Raw genomic sequence first — 18,170 nt, 5'->3', positions numbered from 1 at the left:
GCCTCCTTCTCAAAACTCAGGAGGTTATAGTTGTGTGGGCCTATATCTCATGTCACTATTCTATTCCATAAGTCTGCATATCTTTTTTGACAGTATCATTTTTGTATTACAATGACTCCATAATAGAGTTTGAGAAAAATATCATGGCATCCCCAGCAGTATTCTTTTTGTTCCATATTGCTTTGGTTATCAGGAGTCTTTTGTTTATATGAACTTCATGATTGCTTTTTCTAATTTTGTGAACAAGGACATTAGAATTTGCAGGGATATCGAATTGAATTTTTTTTTTTTTTTTTTTTTTTTTTTTTTTTTTTTTTGGTTTTTTGAAACAGGGTTTCTCTGTGTAGTTTTGCGCCTTTCCTGGAACTCACTTGGTAGCCCAGGCTGGCCTCGAACTTACAGAGATCCATCTGGCTCTGCCTACCGAGTGCTGGGATTAAAGGTGTGCGCCACCACCGCCTGGCTTTTTTTTTTGGTCGAATTGAATTTTTATATTAGTTTTGTACATTTTCACAACATTAATTCATCTAATCTGCTTCCACTGGGATCCATTACTGTGGAATTGCTATTTTTTGGGAATAATACCATCATCTAAATTTTTCATATTTTTTTATGGTTCCACATTGAGACTTGACATTTATAGTCAGTTCATTCCTTTGTAGGAAAGTTACTATCTCCTCCTGGACTGAAGGTAGCTCAGTATCTACAAATATAATCCTCAAGCTCAGGGTACTGGATATGATCTCCAGCACCACTCTGATGGTAAAATACTGTAGAAGCACCAAAATATATAGATAAGTCTTCTATCAAATACAATGATAGCCAATTAAAATCAATTGTTCCTTCAACTCTAGTTGTAACTTTTGGGAGCATAACGGAAGCAGGACAGTATGGTACATCCTACTAAATTGCATCTAATGGTGCTAATAGAAAGAAAATAGGTAGAACAAGACTAGAGATTTATACTAGACCCACAAAGAACAAATGAAAACTGGAAAGTGAATAGAAAAAGAAGCTTGGAAATGTTAGAGTAAATGCTATCTAAACATTAGTAAAACTAGAGAAATATAATTAAACAGAAAGGTGTGATGGTTAGTGTTAATTATCAAATTGAATGAATCTAAAATTGCATATAAGAGACAGGTCTTTGGAATGCCTATGGAGGATTATGTTGACTTTGTTGTTTAATGTGGAAAAGGTCTATCTCAATTGTGGGTAGGATCATTTCCTGGACAGGAGGTATTAGTTGGTTAGCACTAAAAACAAAGCATGCATCTAGTTCTCTTACTGTAGATGTGGTACGGCCAGCTGAGTCAAGCTCCCACTGCCCTCATTTCCCGCCATGATCAAATATACCTTTAACTGTGAGCTAAAATAAAGCCCTTCATCCTTAAGTTGCCTTTTTTGGTCAGAAGGTTTTGTCACAGCAACAGGAGAAGAAACCAAGACAGGAACTGGTAATGAAAAGTGGGGCTATTAATTTGATAATACTGACCATGAGATTCTTAGGTCTTTGTAACTAGTGTGTGGTAGAAAAGTGGAATCATTCTGAACTTTGGGTCTGTGTTACTATCAGCTGAGTTTCATGGATCATGATGGTGGAAACTTGGAAATCAAGAATGCTAAGACATATGGGGAAGACAGGACCCCATTACCTGAGGTTCCAGAGAAGAAGGGCTTGATCAGAGTCTGGGCTTGGGGCCATCCATTTGATGCTTGCTTCTTTCAGCCTGTGTCCTGAAGCCTGAGTGAAGATGAATTTAACCATAAAGGTTACATTATGGGTTTGTACCTTTAAATGACTGGACCCTACAACTGGATGACATCAGATCATGCCCCTGAAAGTTTCTGCCTTGGATGGAGGGTTTAGAAGCTCTATGATACTTAGGTTTTACAGCCTATAACTTATGGTCCTACCCTCTCCATCCTTCTTTTCATATAGGCTATCTCAAACTAAATAATGTGGTACAAAACTTCCCATAAGTCCCCCTCAAACTCAGATATTTCTCATTTTTTTGTGGCATTTCTCTGAGAAATCTCTTTTGTGGGCCTCCCTACATCATCTTGTCCACAACAACCCAAACACTCATACTTTAAGGTGGCCCTTTTAGTGAAGGTTCTCTCCAGACTGTAAAGGAGACATTCTTCTATTGTAAGGTCCTGCCATTCTCTTTCTAAAACATGGTGTTGTTCTAGTTTTAATACTTTCCCACCTCGCGGCCCAATCATGGTGAAGGCCCTTTAATCCTAATAACATTTCTGAAGGGCAATTATGTGTCAGTTCCTTTCACGACCCAACACCTGTTCTACTCCTTTCTGATTTCTAACATCTAACAACAGATTAGTTTATTTGGCAGGGGAAATTTCAAGACAGGAGGTCGCTAGGGTTGGTGTTGAGAAGGCATCTGTAATTTTTAAAGGGATCAGCACAACTGAAGAGAAACCTCGGCAATGCATTAGGATGACAAGAAAGCTGCCCTGTAGAAAAAAGAAAACAAAACAAAACAACAAAAACTTCCTATCAGAGCTAGAAGAAGAATTCTGCAGTGTCGCCTTTGTGATGTGGTTTATGGAGGCACAAGAGACATAACATTGAGGAAGTCATGGAATCTTACTGAAATTTCAGAGAGCAGCTGAAGCCAGGTGATGTGTGGCAGGATGAGAGTCCCAGGAAGGAAACTCCAAGAGGCTGTTGCGTGGAACTTGGAAGGTGAAGGTTAACTTGGAGGGAAGACCCCAGAATATTGATGTGGGGATCAGAGGAAGCCTTGAATGAATGTGTCAGAGAATGCTTGCATTTACAGACCATGCCCTAAGAACCATCATTCAGCACTATCACTGAAAATTTCTATCTTTACAAGCTTCCATTACATAAGCTACCTTTGTGGACCCTTCCTATTGTGCTCTTTGCTGCATTAGCCTCTTGTGTATAACCTCTAATTTCTTCTCAAGGATCTATGTCTCTTTTCAGTCATATAAGCATATGGACTTACCCATATGTTACTGAGACAAAAAAAAAATGTCTTATTTCTGACTGGACTTTAAGCCTTGATCATCTCATGGTATTGTCATGAGGGCTAGGTTGTGAACCTCAATTACCTTAGTCAAGACAAAAATAGTACTGCAATAATTCACAAAGCAAGAACATTATCAACAGGTAATCAAGCATAGACTGTATAAGTAATACAAGCAAATAAACTGCATTAGGTTCTATTTTTAGTGGTTTCCTGTAGAGATTATATAAGCCACATTCTTTCAAGTTTTATAACTGTTTATTATATAATTATATCCACTGATTGGAAATTTGTTGGTAAGGTGCCCAAAGAGAAGCAATTACTTGCAAAAATGAAGATGTGCTAATTCAAACTGTTAGCTATTTGACAGTGAAATTCTTTCACATTGAAGAAAAATACTAACACATTTTTAAGAAAAGCAATCTTGCCGGGCAGTGGTGGCGCACGCCTTTAATCCCAGCACTCGGGAGGCAGAGCCAGGCAGATCTCTGTGAGTTCGAGGCCAGCCTGGGCTACCAAGTGAGTTCCAGGAAAGGTGCAAAGCTATACAGAGAAATCCTGTCTCAAAAAACAAAAAACAACAAAAAAAGCAATCTTTTATTTCTGGAAGCCTAATCTCATTATGTTATGTTTAAAGTTGTGTTGCTACAGTAAATACTATCAAGGACTCTGGCATGGATAACTTACATACCCTACTTCATGGATGGGATAAGGAATAAAATCACAAATACCTCTTACACTGCTTTCCTCTTTTCTATACCACTTTCATCCTTCATAAAATCTGAAGGAGTAGTTCTGGAGTATGGTACAACAATTACAACCACTTGATTCTCTGGCAGAAGACCTGGGTTCCCAGCATATGACAGCCCATAGTCATCTATAACTCTTACTCTGGGGAATCTGTGTTTCCTCTTCTGACCTCCCTGGGTGCTAGGGAAACCCATGGCACTTGTAGATATGCAGGAAAACACTCAGAATATCAAAATACATAAGTAAAACTTTCAGGAACTATTAATGACTGCCTTAATTTTGGTTATCTAAATGCTAATATTTGTGATGTACTTGACTAATTTTACATAGAAGACAAGTTCCTTAAAGTTATTTGTCAATTAATTCATTAAAGGAAACATAAAGTTTAATATTCATTAGTTTTATTTTATTTTATTTATTTATTTATTTGTTTATTTATTTATTTATTTTGTTTTTTGAGACAGGGTGTCTCTGTGCAGCTTTGCGCCTTTCCTGGAACTCACTTTGTAGACCAGGCTGGCCTCGAACTCACAGAGATCTACCTGCCTCTGCCTCCCGAGTGCTGGGATTAAAGGCATTCGCCACCACAGCCCAGCCCTCATTAAGTTTATTTTTAATACTATTATTCAAGAATAATAAATATTATCTGAAGTTTAGATTTTTACCATTTTATTTCCTAAAATTGAAAGTTGCACTCTATATCTTGTGACCATCAAAGAGGTTTAAAATTTCTGATTAAAACATTGTATTCATCTGCTACAGAACTTTGGTATAATTTAAAAAATAAACATTTTAGCTTTAAGACACTGGTGTTTTAAGAACAGGGCATCACCATACTGTGACTAAATTTCTCCCAAGTATGTTAATAACCATCTTAGGAAGACTTGATTAAGAGGACTTGAAGTTTCCAATTTCTTAAAACTATAGGCCCTGTGGATTTTTTCTAGTGAAGAGAATGTGAAGGTAATGGATCTTATACAAGACTGCAATGCTCATCTTTAGAAAGCACACTCATTGCTGGCTCTGAAGGCTTTGTGCTGACACAGGGCAAAGAGCTAAGGGTATTATTTAGCAAACAGCTAGCCAGAAATGAAGGCCTCAGTCTGGCAGCCTGCGAGCGATTAAAATATAAGCACATACACACCTCATACAATTGGGGACCTACTTCTTTGATATTTTTCTAATTCAATATTCAGAGATTACATGGATTTGTTGCAATACTTTTTAATGACTAATAAACTTAATGGGATGAATTATGGCACAAAGCATTTTGAGGGCTTAATGAAGCTTCAGTAGTCTGAATCTAATCCTAATTCTAGGGTATCCAATTCCCTCTTTGGATCTTCACAGGAAATACATGCATGTGGTGCATGTATACTTAAAGACAAAACATCCATACACATAAAATAAAAATATACAAATATAAAATGAGATACATATCAGAAAACAGTGGCTACATTAGTCTGAAATATAGTCATATCTGCACTTTTGTTTTGCTTTGCTTTTACTAAGGCATAGAGTGAAATAGAACCAACAAGGCAATCGTTGATAGTACAGGTAGTATTCAAATATTCTGCTATTGGTTAAATTATTCAGGCCACTTCATGTAGTTAAAAGGGAGGTTTATTTTGTGGGGTAACTTACAAATTAAGGGATAGTTTACAGGGTCTGGAAAAGGTATGGCGCAGTCCAACAGTGTTCTCTGGAGCACTCTGCTCAGTCTACCTCCAGCGTCCAGGGTCCAGGAACCAAGAGAGCCTGCACATCTGGATCTCAGGTCTTCAGGGTCCTCTCTTGGCTCACTGCCTTGTAGGCCTGACAGTTACCGAAGCCTCAATGGGGGTTGTAACTTCCAGATCAAAGCTGGAATGGCTACCCACTACATTCTGCGGTGTTTTTGAGAAATAATTCAACATTAGGAATATATTTGTTAAAGCAAGAGGTAGCAGAGATTTAAAAACAGCATACAATGTCACACTCAGTGCAGCAGGCAGAGTAGCCTTATATAAGTAGTTCAGTCTTTTCCTCCTTTACCTTAAAAATTTCCTATTTAAAGACATTTTATTTTATAGGCCTTCTAGGCTGCATTGTATCTTCAAGTACACTTATTTTTCCAGTCAATTCTCTTGATATCTTACAAATATTTAGCTAAATTGTTTGAGAAATTTTCTTCATAAACATACACATAGTGAGCAGTCTAACCTTGGTTATTTCTATTGTACCCAATCTTTTGACTCACCTACCTTTTAGAATATTTCATTTCATATAAAATGTTGCTAGGCAATCGAATCACTGAATTGGTTTTTATTACCGACATTGAATCATGATTCCATATTTAGTAAAAGGCCCATTGCTGTGCTCAGCCTGATGTATGGCCCAATATATCTTTCTACTGTCTATAGCAAAAGACCAACTGCATAATGTATTATTGTGGGATACCCGGGAAATGCACATGGATGTGCTTCCATAAATCATGCATCTAAAGTCTTTATCTCTCTCTCTGTGCCGTGTTATCAATCTCAGCTGAACCATAAAGCAGTTATTATGTCATTTCTCTGGGTAAAGATAATTGATAACCCTTCCTGCAAGTCTGTGGTAGGGAAGAAGGTATTTAGTTTTCAGACCTTGAATTCATGTCTGTGGGGAGCCGAGGACAGGAACATTTCTGCCAAGATTAATGAATTTTCTACTAAAAATAAAGAAGTTAAGGCAGAAATTTTTGGGTCCTGAAATATATTCTATGTGTTTTGCTTATGGAAATCTTCTAATTTTCCTTCCTTCAACCATATTGTGTATCACAATAATATATATATATACATATAATGTTCACAAAAAAACAGTTTACATTTAAAATTCTTCATGCTCACTCTTGCATATCACTCTCTTACTTTGACAGAAATGACTCAACTGAATTGCATTACATCTGCTCATAAGTTGACTTCACTTTCCCGAGCCACTTCATCTGAAAATGATTTATATTTTAAAAATATTACATTTTATAGGGTGACCTTTGTATCTATACTATCATTCATATCCATTTAAAACATACTCATTCTTTTGTATTCAATAGTTATTGAATGCCAGAGTATTGAACAAAGTATGATATTGGTCAGTACTTCTTTCTAACTGTTCTTCTAGTGTTTTATTCATTTTCTTTTCTTTGCCACTAGTATTAATGAGACATGTAGCATGTGTGTGAAGTAAAATGTATAGTAAATATAGGACAGTGGGTACATTTAGCACAACCATAAAATGGATTCTAATACAAGGAAGAATATAACAACTTTCCTATTCATGTGCATTACTAGTCTCCCTGGCAGAAATAGGGAGGGAGGCAATAGACTGAAAATACATGTTCAACTCTATTGAATGTCATAGATGATAGATAGATAAATAGAGAGATAGAGAGATAGGTAGATGATTGAAGGATGAATAAATAGATAGATAGACACACAGACATGTGATAGAAAAAGATAGACAATAGATAGTTTTACAGTCCTGGGATTTGAACCCAGAGCATTTCACATGGTAAGAAAGTGATTCTCCACTGAGCTCCATTCCCAGCCCTAACTGTCCTTTGATGCATAGAGAAATCGTAGGATGCCTTGATCTGTGTTTTCCCTGACCTAGACAGGAAGCCCTAGAAATTTAGAAGACTATAGAGGCTCAAGTATATATGGATAATCATGTAATTGATACAGCAACATACTATCATATGAATACTATGATACATTATGACCATGATACCACATGAATAATATGACACAGCAGGAATAATTTTTTTTCCAAAAAACCTCCAGATTTCTCAATAGTTCTTAAAATGAAAAGACTAAAAGTGAGAATTATAAAACAGTAAATTATTTGTGTTCTCTATTAAAGAGCACTGTAGCTTAGCACGTAGATCTTCTCCAAATTCATGGAAGTGCAATGCTTTTTGGAAGCCAGAGCTGAACTGAGCACAAGGAGTATTGAAAAGAGCAGAGAGCCAGTGTCCACTTCAGTGCAGAAGGCATGATCTCCAAGAAAGGCCATAACCCAGCATTCCTTAAAGTAACCAGTGATAGTCATTAGTATTTTTTAATTCCTAGTATGGGCTAAGATTCTGGTGTGCATTGGGTTTCTTTTTATTTAAATAGCATCTGTAGTGGGCACCATTTCCATTTTACAGGTCCAGAAATGGATGATGTGGCATTGTCTATAGTCTCAGTCTTCAAGATGGAAAATTTATAATTCCTGGCCTAGTGTGTAGTACACTGTGTGCCCTAGCATCTAGCTCCTGCCTTTTTCTCTGTTTTGGTCTTCTCTTACTTTGTCACTACATTGTTGTAAGTTTTCTCAATACCACTGAAAAAGGACATTTTTGTCTGTATTATTGCTTATCATCACAGAGTGATCCTGTTAACCTGTGTGTCTTCTTCACTTTGCCAAAGTCTGCAAGAGTTACTGTTTCCATAGCAATATCCTCCTCAGACTAGATTAGCTTCCTCATTTGAGAAGGCTTTCTCACAACTGAATTGGCATATTGTGCTTAATTGACCATGAGGACTCTTAACCTTCTTTATATGAACTGCATGACAAGGACTGGAGAGTGAAAAGCTTAATCTGATTATGCTATTGTTACTGCAAGGCTGAAGAGTTAAACCATGTTCACAACAATTATTATACAATGACTTAATGAGTAGCTCCATCAAAAATTTCCGGTAAAATACTGTGGCTATTTTATTTATATTTACATGAAAATGTCATTGAGATGCTACAAGGTCATAAAATGTGTAGTTTACTTTGAACATTATGGAATTTATAAAAGAAATTAATTCTTTTAATCCATGAACATGAGATGTCATTATTTGCATCAGCAATTTTTCTTCACAGGTGTGTCATGTCTTCCAGTGTATTGATCTTTCACTATGTATGTTATAGTTGTTCTGAAGTATTTAATACTTTTCTGAAATACTGCAAATGGGATTTTTTTTTCAGTTTCTTTTTCAAACAGTGTGCCACTGGTGTTAAGAAATGCCACTGATTTGAATACTGAGTTTGAATCTTTCAGCTTTAGTGAATTTATTTATTAGTTCTAATTGTTCTTCTTTTGTGGTCTTTTACAAGTATCTTCCCTCATTCTATTATGGGTAAGTGATTCTGATCCTAATGGAAGATTTTTCATTAACTGCTCCTAGATAGAGATAAAAGGCTTAGAAACTAGACGTACAATACTTGGTTAATGTCTACTTTTGAAGAGAAACATTTTAAGTCAGTGGTGGAATTAATTTAATTCATATTACCAAATATGGATATTTTCATACATAAATTGTATTTGTTGTTACCAAAAGCATAAAAATAGCTTTATGCTTTCCAATTGTATATTTAGATTGACATTTTGAATAATTCATATTTTATATCCTTGCCAAGATTCTGCTTAATAATTTTACTTATTGAAACTTAAATTTTCTTTTTTTTTACATAATTTATAATGATCTCAGCATCAATGTTTCTTGATCATATTATTTGATGTTACTGTTTTGAGGAGACTTCTTGGAAGGAGAGATCAGAAATTATAAAATTCCATTTGTATTTATTAGTTTATTTTGATTTTTTTGAAATAGGGTTTTTCTACATAGTCCTGGCTATCCTGGAACTCTCTATGTAGATGAGATTGGCCTTGGATTAGCAGAGATTTGCCTGCTTCTGTCCATGAGTGTAGATGAAATTCTAAATGATCTCGTTAAATAAAAAACACAGAGCCAAATACAGAGTTAAAAGCCCAAGAGATCAGAGCAGTAACTAAGAGCCAAGACTACATTTAACTTACCATTTGCTGCTGTCCTTCCCCTGAGAGAGAGATTCTCCCTATGTGACTTGTCTTTTTACTGCTTTCCTGTTCTGCCTTCTCATTGGCTCTAAGCCCAGCCACATGACTTCCTCATCACTGCATGTCTATACAGACCTTCTGGTCGCTATGGTTGGATCTGGGGTTAAAGACTCAGTTCACCACACTTGGCTGTGTCCTTAACCACACAGAGACTCTGCCTGCCATATAATCAGATTAAGGGCATGTGCTACCACCACTGGACTTCTGCTTAATGGCTTGCTTTTACCTCTGATCTCCAGGTAACTTTATTTATTAATATACAAGCAAAATCACATTTCAGGACAAATAAAATATCACCATATATGAGTGTTGTTAGGATTAAATATGTGCACCACCACACATGACTGTCACTTGTATTTTAAAGAAAGGAAGCCATCAATTTGTAAGTATAAAATTTAATAACATTGTATAACAGGAATTTTTACTTAAAAATCTTGACAAAGATCTTCTGTTAGTCTAGAATTAATGCCATGTGCATACTTCTTTACAAATCCTGTTTTAACAAAGAAACTTACTAAGCCAAGGAGAATGCACCTTCCATGATTTCTGACCAGCATTGATACCTGTATTTTACTGTCTATCAGGCAGTATCAAATAGCATGTACTACCTTGGTTCTACATCAATGAGAATTTTCTCAAGCAGTATATAGCAAAGGTACCTTAGTCTTTAGGATCATTAACCTTGGTTGCCAGCTTAATTGGATTGACAAATACCTAGTGGATTAGCTGCATTCTTCATATGAGTGTGAGAACATTTCCAGAAGTAATTTACTGAATAGGGAGGTGCACAGTGGATGTGATTAGGCAGGGTAGGTTAAATGCCCATATGGAATAAAGGGAAGGATGTCCAGCAGTACAGGCATAGTCCTCCTTGCCTCCCAGTTGCCATTGAATTGAATGGCCTTTCTCTGTCATGTACCCTTGCCATGATGTTCCGCCACACACCGAGCTCAGAGGAAAAGCATCAATTGATTATGCACTAAAAACTATGAGGCAAAATATATCATCCCTTCTTTAATGTTGCTTATGTCAGATGTTTTCTCTCAGCAATGAAAAGTCCACCATAGACAATTGGTACAGAGAATGGGATTATTGATGTGACAAAACTGGATGAAATAGTCCCAAACAAATTGGAATTTCAATAAGTTTAGAGATATTGGCTTCAGAACCAATAGCATGCCTTGAGCAGGGCAACAGATGATTCTTCTATGAGACCTGAATGCCTCTAGGAATGCAGACAGTGTAGATTGTGCTGAAGTGGTTTCGTGTGGTAATGATGACTGAACTGACAGTTAGATAAGAAACCATTTATGCTGCATAACAAAGAATGTGTACACATTTTGTTCATATCTTGAGACATGGCAGGAGGCTGGACTTAAAGGTAAAGGACTAATGTGGAAAAGGAGATTCCGGTATATCACAGTATTCAAGATCTAAAATGGATACTGCTAACAGCTTTTAGACAGATTTACAATGAGAATCAGGAGCAAAGATGAAGAACACAAAGATTTTCAAAACTTGCAACAAAATGAGTATGTTTAAAGTTGTTATCGAGTTTCCGGTTCTTGATCGCCCAAGCAGTGTCTGGGTATGGGGTCCTTCTTGTAGAGTGAGCCTTAAGTCAAATCAGACATTGGCTGACCACTCCCAGAGTTCTGTGCCACCATTACCCTAATATACTTTGCAGACAGACAGATTGTAGTTCAAAGGTTTTGTGGCTGGGTTGGTGTCCTATTGTTAGCCTGCAGAGTACCATCCCATACCAAAGAGACTAGAAAGTAAGGATGAAGAATCCACATAGGCACAAGCTTGACTTCTCCATGTTCAATGAGTTGTATGGGTGCTGTCCTCTGCAATGAGGACACCATGTCAGTTATTGGAGAGCAACCTTTTGTCTTAGCAACAGCTTGGGTTGTTTGGGAATTTCCATGGCACCCCCTTGGTCAACAACTCAGTTGAATGCAACCCAGCCCCACCACTGGAACTCTCACCTGACTACAGGAGATGGCCAGTTGAGATTCTGTATCTACTCCAATTATTAAGACTTTTCATTAGGCAGAGACCTAGGGTAAAACCAAACACTACTGACATAAATATCAGTGAAATGATATTCTGCTATCCTCATAAACCAGTACTTTATTCAGTTATCTTTAGAGTCTTCCTCTGGCAGCAGATGGGAACAGACATTATGTTGAAAGAGTCTAAATGGGAGGTGTCCATCAATATCCTCCCCTCAGAACTCAGGAAAACCCACAGAAGAGGAGGTGGCAAGATTCTAAGAGCCAAAGGGGATAGAGGACACCAGGAGAGCAAGGCCCTCTGAAATAACTAAGCAAGGCTCATGCGAGCTCACAGAGACTGAAGCAGCAAGCACAGGGTCTAAATTAGTCTGTACCAGGTCCTCTATGTACATATTACAGTTATTAGCTTAGTATTTTTGTGGGACTACTGACTGTGAGAACAAGTGGGTCTCTGGTCCTTGTGGTTGCTCTTGGGACTTTCTTCCTCCTGTTGAGTTGCTGTGTCCAACTTCAGTAAGACACTTTTTGCTCCATCTTGTTATGTTTTATTTTGTCATGTTTGGTTGTTCTCTCTTAGAAGCCTGTTCTTTCTAATGAGAGACAGAAAGGTAGTGTATCCAGATTGAAAGGGAGGGGAAGAGGAGAGGAACAGGAAAGAGTAGAGGGAAGGGAAACTATGATCAGAACATATAGTATAAGAAAAGAATCTGTTTTCAATAAAAGGCAAAATGGAAAAAAGTCATTATCAAAGCAAGGTAATTGCTGGAGAAATTAAAGAAGAAGCCACATACTCCACATAAAGACAGTGAAAAAGAGACATGGAGGACATGTTAGCAATCAACAAGCACCCAGCTTTCATGGTATCAAAGATGGGAAAATGTAAACTCAGAAAAACTTTGACCTGAGGGGGAAAAAAAGAAAATGCTGCTGGAATCCTTAGCATGAATAGGTCGCTTAGAGGAGTCTTTCCATGGTTCATCTGCCTAGGCACTCTAAGGTTACAGAAGTTCTTGTCCAAAAAGACTTGGATACTCTTTGTGGTTGAGCAGACCATATTGTCTACATGATGCTGGTTTTACAAGCATACAGGTGTTTTATGTATGTGTGTATATATCTATGTCTGTCTTTCTGTCTCTCTATCTCTATCATATATCTATGTAATTTAAAGGCTTTCACACACATTTATAATAAAATCAGGTAGATGTGAGAATGATCTGTGACATTTGTCACACAATTGATCACCAAGATGTACTTGATTGAAAAAGCTGGCTAGGTGAATGTTCTCTTCCTTTCTTACTTTTCCATATGCATCTTCCCGAATCTATGCCCCTATCAGAAACACAATGGTGTTTTCAATTCAAAGAAAATTGGACCTCCACTTCTACTTTTCCCCCATTACACTATCTCCCTCTTTGTTCACTTGTATCGCCTTCTACAAATGCTGAAAATTTTGTAATTCACCTCTTGAAAACATGTTCCTCTCACATAAGTAAAAATTAAAGTGTGTGCATGTATTCCTTATATGAATTATTAACAAATGCCTCACAGGGTTCTTAAGTGGGAAGCATTTACAGTTTCCTTAGACACAGACAAAAGGAATTTGTCTGGCACATTGCGTTTCCTGGGAAACTCTTCTTGTTCTCTTAGAGGCCATTTATTGTGTGATGCTATTCTGTCTCCTAAATGTTTCCCTGGATGTGGCAGTAGGAATAAATTGAGTGTAGAGCCTTAATTGGTTTTGGAAAATGTTGCTACAAAGTAGCTGTAGTCTAACATGAACCTGTCAGAATGTATGCTGAGGAACAAGAGCCGTTGCTCTCTGATGTAATTTTAAGTTTGCAGATTTATTGAGGAATGTGATGAGGTAAAGACTATTAATTTAAACAATTTCTTCTGTTTAAATTCTTAACATTTTTGAAATGTATCATTGAAATCCACAGAAAATAGGAGTGTAACTATCTAACATTAATAAAACATTTGCAGGCAAACACTGGAACTGGGTATTAACTCTAGTGTGTCCGGGAGATGGCATCCTTCCTACATCTACTAAACTGTCACTTTCCAAGGGCTGAGCAACATTGTTCCACTGCTCAACACTTAGGAGGGCTGCTTTGCCGAATTTTGACTTGATTCAAGCTGAGTCTACAAAGCATATTAGAAATAAAACCACACAAATTATGTACATAGATGCTTAGGCAAAATAAATGTCTCCTCTGGCTGGTTTCATGCCATGCCTTTATTCACTGGAGTTCAAGACAAACCTAGATATTCCTGATCTAAGATGCCATCTCTTGAAAGAAAAATGTCAGTTAGTTTTGCATTTCCATTCATGTCCATTTTCTAGTGAAAATATGTCATGTAATTGCAATGCTCTGTGACTATACAGTCACCATTGGTGTTTCTGTATATTTAATGTCTAATCCCAACAGCCACATAAACTATTCAGCATGTGAACTCACACTGCACTATGAAGTAACATGTAGTTTTTCAATTCTACTGTCATGCCTGTATATGACATTGTTCTGTTGGCTTTCTCAACCATTCAGCACCACCTAATGCATCACAGCAAACCAAAGCCATAAGCAACTAAAGCAACAAACCAACTTTGTTTCTGCAAAAATGATTTTGATAATCACCATAAATAAAAACAAAACTAAAACCAATTGATAGGTAGTTCCTTCTATTTAAAGTTTTTAAATATTAAAATAAAATTTTACCTTATATAAGTAAAGGGCTAAATATTGTGTGCACTATATTTTTTAAAATTTCATTTATATGAACTATATTTACATAATTTCTCCTCTTCATCTGGCTCCTTCTGTGTTCCCAAGCTCCCTCTCAAATTCATAGCCTCTTTTTCAGTTATTACTGCTGACACAAAAAATGAATAAATATATAATTTAATCTGGTGAATCTATTTAGTGTTGTCATATGTATATGTTTATAGGACTGACCACTTGGAATTAGATAAAATTTAGGAGGTTCATCTCCAGTAAAGGATGATTCTCCCCTGTTCCTCCCCGAGTCACTGAGATAAAAATATTTTACAAAGTTACTTCTTTATTTTGATTACATTTCCTTGTATCTCCCCTGTTGTGTTACCTATGAAATGACTCTGGGATTTCACTGCTTCTTAAATGCCTACAAACTAAAGCAATGATAAGCTTGAAGCCACGATAACATACTTGACTATATTGAGTAATGCTTCAACAGTTTAGTCACTTGAAAGATTCTACTGCTATACCATTTCAATTTTTAATTTACTTTTGAGAAATTTTAGGAGTATATACAGTAGTGTTGTAACATAGCAAGTGTTGTGATAGGTATATGTAACGAGTCTTTCTCTGTCCCATCAGTCAGCTCCCAAATAATGACACGAAGACTTCTTAATTATGAAAGCTTGAGCTATAGCTTAGGCTTGTTCCTAACTAGTTCTTATACCTTAAATTAACCCATTTCTATTCATCTACATCCTGCCACATGTCTTGTGACTGTTACCTCTGCTTCTTCTGTGTCTGGCTGGCAATTCCGCTTTTTTTCCCCCAGAGTTCTCTCTCTGCCTGGAAGTCCTGCCTATACCTCCTGCATGGCTATTGGCCATTCAGCTTTTTATTACACCAATCAGAGCGATACATTTTCATACAGTCTACAAATATTCCACAACAGTTGTATAGGTGTATGCTTGTGATGTGATTCTATGATGCGCTACTGTTGTGTAGCAGTTTTCTCCAATGTTGGAAGATTCCATCCTGCAGGGAACTTACTTAAGCAGGAAGGTAAACAACTCAAAATGACTTCAGGAAGTCCCTGAAACTGACCAGATACATTAAGCCCTTCTGTCTCAGAGTAAGCAATAAAAGCTGCTGAAAGTATTTTTCAGTAGAGTCAAGCTTCAAAGAAGACTCTGAAACTAGACCAGAAGTCTAGAAGAAGCAGAAACCAGCATGTTGCCTGGAAGAGGTTTAGACCAACTGAGTCATCTGAAAGGGCACTCTTTAACTGGTTGAACTGGCTGCCACTGTGCAGTATGCTCCAGGTTCCCAGCTTTGGTGGGATGTCACCCATGCTGGGGTGGGCTTTGGTGTTGCACCTCTCTCTGAACAATTTCTCTTCCTCTAAGTAATCCCTCACCCATATTGCCGTAAGTAACCCTAATACAAGTCATCAATTCACCATGTTGGATTTTGGTGATATCCATACTTTAGTCTTTCATGGGATTCCTATCTGGAATGAGTAGATGAGTCTGTGTGTTGTCTCTCCACAGGAAAAGTCTTGTCACACAACACACACTTGTCGGGAATCCAGGGTGATTTTATATCCCTAAAAGTACCATTAGGATTAGTCTCTAAGTACTGAGTTAATGGAGTTAAGACACTAACATTAGAGAAAATTGTGAATTCCTTGTTTTATAAACATTTTAAGGCAGACTGTCTTTTTAAAAAAAATCAAAACAGAATTTAAAGAAAACTTTAAATCTTGAATTAGGATTACACTAAAAATTAGTTATATACTGTTAGTGATAAGTACGTATCTTATACAGAACAAGAGCTGATTTTAGAAATTCTGCTTTTACAAGAGAGACAGTTAAACAACTTCCCTCCATGGTATGCTTTCCTGCCGGCAGCATCAGCCTTATCTGGGTACCAGTTGGAAAGTCAAATCCTCACCACTGTTCTGACTTATTGTATCAGAAATATTGAGACTATGACTCATAAGTATAAACCTTAATAACTCTTCCATGTGATTCTGAATTTCCCTGAATTCAAGAAATTCCTTAAATTATAGGTGTATACAGAAGAAAGCCATCCCCAAGGATTCAAAGGAGCAAGGCTGAATTCATGATGTGCCAGCGTCTTTACACCCTGAATCTGACTCCTTTCTTCTCTTTCCATGTCTTTACTATTCTATTTCAATAAGCTTACTCCCCTTTTCTCTAAATGTGTCACTACCAAAACTTCAGCACAACTAGTTGAAGCACTCAGCATGAATTTCTATCTCAAATGGCTATGTTTAATTGGAAGGCAGATGAGTAATCAACACTCAATCACTTTATAAAGGGTTGCATGTCAGCCCTGATTAAATCAATCCAGGTAGCATTTAACAATGGATAGAGGAAATGAAGGAGAAATAATACATATTTATTCTACATTCTTCAAAAGCAATACAATACAGAATTTGTTGTGTACTGTTAAATGTGGCATCAAATGTATTCTCCTACCATTTACTGTCATGATTACTATTGGATGAAGAAAATAACTTGACATGGTTGCTCAAATGTGTCATAAGAAGGAAAAAGTGGAAGGTCACAAGAAGTGTAAAAGAAAGGCTAAGCTAAGATGTTTAAAAGAGCAAACTTTGTGAAGCAGAGTGGACACTCTGGAGAAATAATCTAATCCTGTCTCTACTACTGTTTAAGAGAGCTATTCATTGCTGTTGCTATCTTTGTATTTTTATTTGTCTAGCCTAGGGTGAGAGTCTCCATGCTACCAAAATCCAATGATGACAAAGCACAACAGCAAAGATGACCAGCTACGCCTTTCCTTTTTCATAATCTGGGGCCTGATGTCTCCTGTTTCACATAGGATCAAACTTCTTATATACAGTTGGCATGTGAAACACAGATCTTTAGATATCAAGAGATGCTTGACAACACCTAATCCATCTTTCCCATTTTCAAGTTTAGTGCCTTTTTTCAGTTATTTATTTTAAGATCATAATAACATTGCACCATTTGTCACTTTCCTTTGCTCCCTTCAAACTCTCCCACATACTCCTCCCTTGTTATTTATCAAATTCATGGCCTCCTTTTTCATTAATTGTTGTTACATCCATATATGTGTACACATACATATTCATAAATACAACCTGCTCACTCTGTATGACTCTTGTATGTATGTTTTCAGGGCTGAGCATATGGAATTAGATAACCAATGGATGTGCTTTTCTCTGCGGAAGATTATTTCCTCAACTCTCAGCATTCCTTAGTTGCCTATTTAAGCCAGAAGTCAGTTTAAAATCTAACACTAATTAGCAACATGCAATGTAGCAGATCCAGTTCCTTTAAAGCAAGGCAAAATTTGGCAGAAATTATTTTGAGGGCTAGAAGGAAAATTATCAGGTATTTTATTATCTATCAATTATAAAGTTATGAATAACCATGTCATAAGAAAGGATGAAAAAGTAATCAATATCTCTGAAAACATGCTTCAGTTTACTAGAATTCACTACAAGAAAAAATCAACTCAAATCTAGTACACCCAATGGTACTTATTCAATGAACCATACCAAGGCATCATCTAAGCAACACATTTGCTCCAAAGAATCTGTATCAAAAAGCTTTCAAAATGACATTTGACTCAACCCAATTGCAAAAGATAAAATAAAAGCTGATTATTTACTAAATTCTTTCAGAAAGAATTCTATTATTATAAATAAAAAGTGAGTTAGCAACCAGACATTGTGGTGCATGCCTGTAATCCAAGCACTCAGAAGGTAGAAGCAAAATCTCCACAAGTT

Source organism: Peromyscus leucopus, chromosome 6 (assembly GCF_004664715.2).
Source record: "Peromyscus leucopus breed LL Stock chromosome 6, UCI_PerLeu_2.1, whole genome shotgun sequence".
NCBI classification, from domain to species: domain Eukaryota; kingdom Metazoa; phylum Chordata; class Mammalia; order Rodentia; family Cricetidae; genus Peromyscus; species Peromyscus leucopus.
This window is presented reverse-complemented; position numbering follows the sequence as displayed.